This window comes from Triplophysa rosa, linkage group LG15 (assembly GCF_024868665.1).
Source record: "Triplophysa rosa linkage group LG15, Trosa_1v2, whole genome shotgun sequence".
In the NCBI taxonomy this organism is placed as follows: domain Eukaryota; kingdom Metazoa; phylum Chordata; class Actinopteri; order Cypriniformes; family Nemacheilidae; genus Triplophysa; species Triplophysa rosa.
In genome coordinates, this window is record NC_079904.1 from 16,214,552 (window position 1) to 16,222,161 (window position 7,610).

Here is a 7,610-nt window from a genome sequence, read left to right on the forward strand (position 1 = left end):
CAGATCACAATATCATCCGCAAACATCATAGTCCATGGAGATTCCTGTCTGACCTCATCTGTCAGCCTGTCCATCACCACCGCAAACAAGAAGGGGCTCAGAGCCGATCCTTGATGCAGTCCCACCTTCACCGTGAACTCCTCTGTCACACCTACCGCACACCTTACCACTGTCCTACTGCTCTCATACATATCCTGCACCACTCTAACATACTTCTCTGCCACTCCAGACCTCCTCATACAATACCACAGCTCCTCTCTTGGCACCCTGTCATACGCTTTCTCTAAATCTACAAAGACACAATGCAGCTCTTTCTGACCCTCTCTGTACTTCTCCATCAACCTTCTCAAAGCAAATATCGCATCTGTAGTGCTCTTTCTTGGCATGAAACCATACTGCTGCTCACAAATGCTCACTTCTCCCCTTAGCCTTGCTTCCACTACTCTTTCCCACAACTTCATTGTATGGCTCATCAGCTTAATACCTCTGTAGTTTCCACAACTCTGCACATCTCCCTTGTTCTTAAAAATCGGCACCAAAACATTTCTCCTCCATTCCTCAGGCATCCTCTCACTCTCTAAGACCTCGTTGAACAACCTAGTTAAAAACTCTACTGCCATCTCTCCTAGACACTTCCATACCTCCACTGGTATGTCATCCAGACCAACCGCCTTTCCTCTCTTCATCCTCTTCAAAGCTCTCCTAACTTCACCCTTGCTAATCCTTTCTACTTCCTGCTCAACAATATTTGCCTCTACTACTCTTCTCTCCCTGCCATTTTCCTCATTCATCAGTTCCTCAAAGTACTCCTTCCATCTTTCCCTCACCCTCCTGTCACCTGTTAACACATTTCCATCTCTATCTTTAATCACTCTAACCTGCTGCACATCCTTTCCATCTCTATCCCTCTGCCTCGCCAACCGATACAAATCCCTCTCACCTTCCTTACTATCTAACCTTGCATACATATCCTCATAAGCTTTCTGTTTGGCCTTTGCAACCTCTATCTTAACCTCACGCTGCATCTCCCTATATTCCTGTCTACTTTCCTCCGTCCTCTCACTGTCCCACTTCTTCCTAGCTAACCTCTTCCTCTGGATACTCTCCTGAACTTCCTCATTCCACCACCAAGTCTCCTTGTCTTCTTTTCTCCTTCCAGATGATACACCTAGCACCTTCCTACCTGTCTCCCTGATCACATTGGCTGTAGTAGTCCAGTCATCTGGAAGCACCTCCTGTCCACCTAAAGCCTGTCTCAACTCTTCCCTGAAAACAACACGGCACTCTTCCTTTTCCAACTTCCACCACTTTGTCTTCTGCTCTGCCTTTGCTCTCTTCATCTTCCTCACCACCAGAGTCATCTTACACACCACCATCCTATGCTGTCTAGCTACACTCTCTCCTACCACTACTTTGCAATCGCTAATCTCCATCAGATTACAGCGTCTACATAAAATATAGTCCACCTGTGTGCTCCTGCCACCACTCTTATATGTCACCCTGTGTTCCTGCCTCTTATGAAAGTAGGTGTTCACCACAGCCATCTCCATACTTTTAGCAAAGTCTACCAACCTCTGTCCTTCTGGGTTCCTTTCCTGAAGACCAAACCTGCCCATCACTTCCTCATCCCCACTATTCCCTTCACCAACATGTCCATTAAAGTCTGCCCCTATCACCACTCTCTCACCTCTGGGAACACTCTGCATCACTTCCTCAAACTCGCTCCAGAATCTGTCTTTCTCCTCTTGCTCACAACCTACTTGTGGAGCATAAGCACTGACAACATTCAACATCACACCTTCAATTTCCAGCTTCAGACTCATCAACCTATCTGACATTCTCTTTACCTCCAGAACATTCTTCACAAACTCCTCCTTCAGGATCACTCCTGCTCCATTTCTCTTCCTGTCCGCACCATGATAAAACAGTTTAAACCCTGCTCCAATGCTTCTAGCCTTGCTCCCTTTCCACCTGGTCTCCTGGACACACAGAATGTCAACTTTCCTCCTCTGCATCATATCTACCAGCTATCTGCCTTTACCTGACAACGTACCAACATTCAAAGTCCCTATTTTCAGTCCGAAACTCCTGCCTTCCCTCTTCTCTCTCTGCCTACGTACACGCCTTCCTCCTCTAACACACCTTCGTCCTCTCCTTCTTCGACCAACAGTAGCCCAATTTCCACCAGTGCCCTGTAGGTCAACGGCACCGATGGCAGTCGTTGTTAACCCGGGACCCGACCGATCCGGTATGGAAGTCATGTTAGTGATTCGCATATTGAATTTGGCAAAAAATTTATGTCGGATGCCCTTCCTGACACAACCCTCTCTATTTATCCGGGCTTGGGACCGGCACAAAAAGTACACTGGCTTGTGACCTCCTGTGGCTAGATTGCAAACTGTTGAGGAACCACTCCTCCAAATTCATTGCAAATACACAATATTTTGCTTGTCCAGTTTACATATCGAGTTTCTGCAAAGACTCTCAACTCAGGGTGGCTAATTAGCCGTCCAGTGTGTCCCTGTCCCAATGGAAACCCCTGGAACTGTCCCCTATCAAAATAAGAGCCTACCAGTCTATCTATGGGGATTCTTATTGAATAAGTGATGTTTTTGCTGTCAGGCCTGGGGGATTGTTAGGTTTGTTACATTGGTATGTGCAGACTTCGTTCGGGTATTGTTTCAACACTCCAACTCTACAGCAGTTCTGTATAATCTCCCCCCACTTAATGTAAGGCCACTGGGCCGGATCTAAATTTCGCACCTCTGTCAGTTGGTTCAGGTACCAGTCTTTTCTTTCCTCTGTTAGAATTTGTTCTACCCCCTCTGTATCAATGTATGTCGCCTCCTCCCAAAAGTGATTTCTAATTCCCTTTGTTTCTGACAGAACTCTTCCTATGGTCTGTATTTTAGCCTGAATGGCTATGCTTCTCTCATAAGCGAGACCTGGCCCCTCTTAAGCCATGCAAATGGTAATTCAGTGAAATGAAACAAAACAAGATAAGGCATAAATAACTAATGGGGAAATAAGTCTTAATCATGGAACTCAAATATTAATCTAGGATTATAAAATCAATAATGGGAATCATATTTTCAAAATCATACATTTTTAAACAATCAATCTTTCGTCATCCACAATGAAAAGAAAATTTAAAAACTTCAAAGTTAATAATTGAATAAACTGAAATAAAAAGTTAAATCAAAAAATTAAAAGTCTCAGAATATCAAACTTAAGAATCATTATTTCATTAAGTTGAGATAGAACCACATCAAAGTCAAAGTATCATAGTTAAAAATAGGTAACTCAATAAATTGAAACCATAAAAAATAGGAGTTTTAAAAAGCTTCAAGGCTGAAAGTCAACATTTCCATATGTAAAACAATAATTCAATAACCAACTAAACAGGATCTTGACTTCAGACTTGAAAAGTCAATAAGCTTCAATATACCTAAATAATAAAATAAAATAAAAGTTTCAAAAACTTCAATAACTCATGTGGCTGAAATAATAAAAATAATAAAATAAAAGTCTTTAAAAACTCCAAAGTTAAAATCAATGATTCAATATAGTAAAATAGAATAAAAGAAAAATCTCAAAACGTAATATTTAAAACTCAACATACTGAAATGAACTAAAAAAATAAAACAACAAAAATAGGGTTGCTTTTGGAGAGGGGAGGTCTCAAAGCATGAGGCTAGAATAATGAATCCTCTAAAAACAATGCTAAGAAACAAGTCTTAAAACAATAAACTAAACAATGATTTACAGTCAAAATCACTAAAGAAGTTTAATAAATGAACTTAAAACTACTCTTATGTTTAAAAGAAAAATCAGCTATCGTATCCTCTTTAAGCCAATATGCCTTAGAGAAAAAAAGTTCTAGTATGTGTTGACTTAAAAGTACATGCATTGTATTGTGACCATGGGTGATTTGTTCCTCTGTTGGCTCTCACACAACATTTCAGCCGTGATCGTCCCTAATTTATCACCATCTTTTTCTGGGCGTTTCCTATGCGGGCTCTAGCAAGACAATGTCCTGGTCGTCCCATATACACCCTTATTTTTTATTTTATATTTTTACTGTGGTCACAATGTTTCAACATGCAATATCAGTCTTTTGAATATTTTCCGTAATGCTATCTTTTATTCAATGCAAAAACACTCAAAAAACATTTTAATAACAGTTTTAAAACTGTTTATCATTTTAGAGGATACGCAACTTGTATTTGCTATCAAAAATCTCCCATTGTTCCTCTGTGCTCCTTCACGCCTGGTTAAGCACTCACACACGCTTTTCTGGAAATGTGGCCAACAGTTCCCTCCCTTACAAGTTCCCCAGCTTTACACAAGCACTACAGAGACATAGACAGAACGGATATCTAATTTTTTACTCACACGCAGCTCTTCTGCGTGACAAATACGTGTCCCTTCAATATGGACAATAAATAAAACAGTCCTCTCAAAACAGACAGGTGCCTTCTCCGAGCAGGCAGGCCTTCTCTTAGCAGGTCACTCAATATCATCAATATCAGCCTTCTCCAAGCAGGCTACTCAATAACTTAACTGCCTTCTCTAATAACAGGCAGGTGCCTTCTCCAAGCAGGCAGTGCACTTCTTCTCAAATAAATATCTAGACACTATAACGTTATCATTCATTCATTCACATTCACGCCTTACTTTGAGACCTGGGACCCTCCTGCAATTTTTTGTAAATTAATTTGGTTTCTTTTCTGGAGAGACTTTTTATAGACATCAGTGCTAACCAAAAGTCACCTCCGGCAAACTGCACCGATAATATTCTTTAACAATTTAATTACAAAGCAAAAATATGCTCAACTTTTCCTGATCTGTGCAGTAAGCCGGATGCTCCGTCCTAGGCAGCCGCCTGATGTCTTCAGTCACTTTCCAGTCCCATCTGGGGTGCAAAAATATGTTGTGGAAAATATTAGTCTTGTAGTTCAAAAAATCTTTCAGACAAAGAAGGTCCAGGTGCCAAAGAGTTAACTTTATTTGCTCGAGCCCAAACAAAGTGAGATGTTCCAAGTCATCTAAAGACCAAGTTTTTCCAGTCTACAGTTATAGTAAAACTTTTAAAAGGTGGTCTCTTCTAAAACCAATCAGATACTTTCCTGTTATCTCAATTTTTTTATTAACCAATTATCGATTGTCTGCCACCAATAAGTCCCAGGCAACAAGGTACGTATCTAATGGTAATACGCTGGCCATTACATCATTTTTAAAATAATTTGCATACAATGGTTACCACACGAGCCACCAAAACAAACAAGCCATGGTCTCCATACTAGACCACCAAACACACCTTGGCGTACGTGCGTGATCATGGTTACTTTTAAACAGTGGAAAGTCCCCAGGTTTCAGAGAGAGCACAACATGCTTCAAACTTTAGGCCTCTAAAAACATCACTGGATTTTACCTTGCTACATTGTGCTCAAATGTGCTTTAAACATGCTTAAAGTGACATTAAGTGCATTTATACAAACAATCATTGGTTACAGGTACAGATTGTATCATTAAATCATCAATTCATCATCAAATAATCAAATCATCATCATAAACCTACTTAAATGTAATCATTCTTATTAAATGTGATTTCAGATCAACCCATCTATGTACTAATGTTCCTATGAATACTTCTTAATACATTTTAGGTATTTTATCAAGTGCATTTATAACTGTGGTGAATAACAGTGCTCAACACATGTAAAATATATCTTGTTTGTGTTCATATGTGCTCAGAAATTACACAATAGTATACAGTCAGACATTAAACATTTCACATTAAACATGATTGGTTTTAACCCTTTAGGCGCCAGGGTTTTTTGGAAAACATGCTGGATTTTGACATCAAGATTTCAAAAGCTTGTGGCTTGAAAGGACTTAAAGATAAAGATCTTCTGTAAATTAGAAAAATGTTGGGCATGACCAAAAGTTTATGTGGGGTGTAAATATACTCATCTAATTTGCATATTATGACGTCATCCGGGGCGGCCAACTTGAATTTCATAATATTCAGGAAATAGTATATATTGAATTGATGTTTGAACTTATTTGCATGATTTTTTTTACTCTTTGATTTGTGCTTCGTGAACATTCTCGCCTTGCACGGCGGCACCATTGCGCTGCACAGATGTGTACTGGGAGACGCGCGGTCATTAGACGACCGATCATGATTTCCAAAAGGCAAATATTCCCCTTCAGAGTCAGAATCGGCGAATAACATTCGCAACACACCCTCGCGGTACAACCTTTTATTAGCAATTTGGCAATTTTCTCTCACAAATCTCATAATTTACTCTGACGCTCTGAACTGAACTGCTTCCGCATCAATGACACGATAGCTCACTTGCTCTGCTATTTGCTCGAACACTTTGAATGGGAACATGACGTCCTTTTGGTCTAGAATCGAAGTACTACATGTCTGCCATCTAGTGGCATGGAATACAAATGAGATATTACACCATATTAGGATCTACAGCCTATTTTATGAAGTATGACATCTTGTCGCAATTCTGCGACTTTGGCGCTTAGAGGGTTAAATGTTGTTCGTTGCTTTGTGCAAATCACAAAGACAATTTAACCCATTTGATAAGAAAGGAGAGAATAAGAAGAGATAAGAAGAAGAAGATATGACATTTTGTTTCACATTTACAGTAAAATTTAGTGGTTGCTTTTTATTCTTTTTTGCATAATAATAATAATAATATCTTCTACTTTAACACTCATTATTTACTTGTTCAACAGAGGCAGGCCTTCATTTGGTGGAGGGAGATATAGTGATTGTTGAGGTCCGTGCTTTATTTCATTCTGCTTTACATGTTATAATCCAGAACACTTCTATTAACACACATGTATTAAAAAATATATATCAGGGCAATGTGAATCCTAAAGATGTTGTTCTGTTGGTTATTCATGTTGGGTTTGTAGTTTGCAGGCTAGGATAAGACCCTAGGTAGGTGAATCTTGACATCAACAGCATAAATCAGGATAAGTTTACATCTATCTGACTTTAGCTTCATCTTATTTTTTACTCAACTCATGTCTTTCTGTAAATTTAAACAGATGTTAATGCCAAAGGTGTGATCCTGAAAGCATTTGAACAATACAGACTCAAGACGTGTATTGACTTCAAGGAGTGGAGCGGAGAACCAAACTACATTTTTGCATAAAAAAGCAGTGGGTGAGAAAACCAACACCCAAAATACATTTCAAACATGAAACTCTCAATTTTACACAAACACAATGTCGTAACTAATCCAATGCTATACACCTGTTCAGCAAACATTATTGTGGAATAACAATAGTGATACTGCAAACATTATAATGCCAACAATGTCACTTTTGCAACTTGTACACTATAAAAAAGATTTTCAACTCAACTCAACTCTCAACTCAACTTTATTTATATAGCGCTTTTACAATTTTCATTGGTACAAAGCAGCTGTACATGAGACATATTGACTATAAGCAAAATAATTAAAGTTGTACCTGCAAAAACAAGAAAAGGTTGAAAACACAGAAGACAGACATACCCACATACAAAACACTCCACACACACAATATGCACACGTACTAACACACATAGACATAGA